Source organism: Hordeum vulgare, chromosome 6H (genome assembly GCF_904849725.1).
Source record: "Hordeum vulgare subsp. vulgare chromosome 6H, MorexV3_pseudomolecules_assembly, whole genome shotgun sequence".
NCBI lineage: Eukaryota > Viridiplantae > Streptophyta > Magnoliopsida > Poales > Poaceae > Hordeum > Hordeum vulgare.
The window spans coordinates 308,451,152-308,453,112 of record NC_058523.1 but is presented as its reverse complement, the minus strand read 5'-3'; positions in this window follow the sequence as shown (position 1 = coordinate 308,453,112).

Sequence of the window (1,961 nt, the reverse complement as noted above, 5' to 3'; positions counted from 1 at the left end):
CGGCCTCATCCTCATCAGTATCCACAGTGGCAGCCGCGGGTGTAGTGGTGGTGTTGGCCCACTTGTTCTTCTGTCGCAGCTTAATAGGCTCATGGCGAATCCACCCGGGAGCATGGAACTCAAAAGCTGGGAAGGCCTCCGCCCACTTCTTCCGGATCAGGTAAAACAAATATGGACCATAGATTGGGACCTTACAGTGGAAGACTATCGACTGAAGCTCACTCCACATGATGTAAGATACATCAAGTGGTCCAGAGGGACGAGTCCTCCCTTTCTGACACATCAAAATCATATCCACCAGGTATGAATGGACCTGGTCCTTGTTGCCAACGCACGGAAAAAGAGTGTTACGAAAGATACGGTTCATCACATCAAGGAATGGGTTCAGCATGTGAGAGACCTCACCAGATGGAGACACCTTCTCAATAAAGAAGGACAACAACTTCTCCTCAGCTGTAGCAGATGGATTAGCGTGGGGGCGCAAACCAACTTGGTGCTCATGCCCCTCATCATGGATGTTCAGCAAATCCATAAACTCCTTCCAAGTAGGAGACAACCTCTCCCCGTTGGTCATCCAAGTCATAGTGCGCTCCTCAACAGAGTGGAAGTGGACGCTAACAAAGAACTGAGCCACTATCTCTAGATCAAAGTCAAGGTGAAACGTGATGAGCTCCGCAATCCCAAGCTGCTCCACCATGGACAGAGGTTCACCAAAGTACACGGGGTCCTTCTTGAGATGTTCCATGTCTATCCACTGAACCGGCACATAGATGTCCTTCTTGGTCTTGATCACATCTTCATAAATGAGAGCCTTCTGCTTAGACCAGAATAGTTCACATCCGAGGAGCTGAACCCTATCGATATCATAGGGGTTGATACTCCGGCAACTCTAAAACTCTGCTTATGGCATAGCATCCCAATCGACACTGTTTCCCTTGTTCTTCTGAGCGGGCCGCTTGAAATTGCGCTTTGGAGCCTTGGATCCCTCGGTACATCTGAAGAGTGAGGGCGCTTGGAACTGGCATCCCAAGGAGGGTTCGAGCGCCTGGAGCCACCACCTATGACACGCAACGCAAACACAAGAAAAAGACAAAAGAAGTCAAGGCAAAGACCAAAGCAAACCAGAAAATCCCACACAAAGGGGAACTAGAAGGACATAACATGTGTACTCAGGGAACATCGGTAGTATAGGTGATCAAGCGGTAGTAAATTTTTACTACCGCTCTGACAGCGGTAGTACCGCTGCTCAAGCGGTTGTAAAAAAAATTACTACCGCTCCACAGCGGTAGTACTGCTCCAGGAGGAGCGGTAGTACCGCACGGGCAAAAAAGTGCCAGATCTCACAAGGGAAACTTCAGATCCGGTACTACCGGAGACTCAAACTCACATGTTGCAACCTACTCACTGAAATATCTACCACACAAGTACTCTCCAACCCTCCTAGCATGAAAAGATTGTGCCATGAAACGATGAACACGCATATGCCCCTAACCCTAGATACAACAAGAACGAAGCAAAGAGAAGGGAATGAGGGGCAATACCGAGGTCCATGGCACGAGAGGAGAGGAGCGAGACGATCCCATGAAACGGAATCGGAGGAGAGTGGCCGGAGAAGGAGATCCGACGAGTCCCTCTAGCACCGTTTCTTGAGAAGAGAGAGAGAAAAATAGAGAGAGCCACGAGATGAATGGGTATGGGGGAGAAAGAACTACCCCCTGCCCTAAAATAACCCCCGTGGCCCTGGCAGCGCGGTAGTACCGTGGTCATCGTGGTAGTACCGCTTGGCCAGCGGTAGTAAAATTTTACTACCGCTCACTAAGTGGTAGTACCGCTCGTCTAGCGGCAGTAAAATTTTACTGTTGTGCCTAGAGCGGTAGTACCATGCCCCTTTTTACAAAAACACTTTGAATCTTGCCCCGTTTTACGAAAAGCACGGGAAACCCCAAGGGAAGATAAAAAAA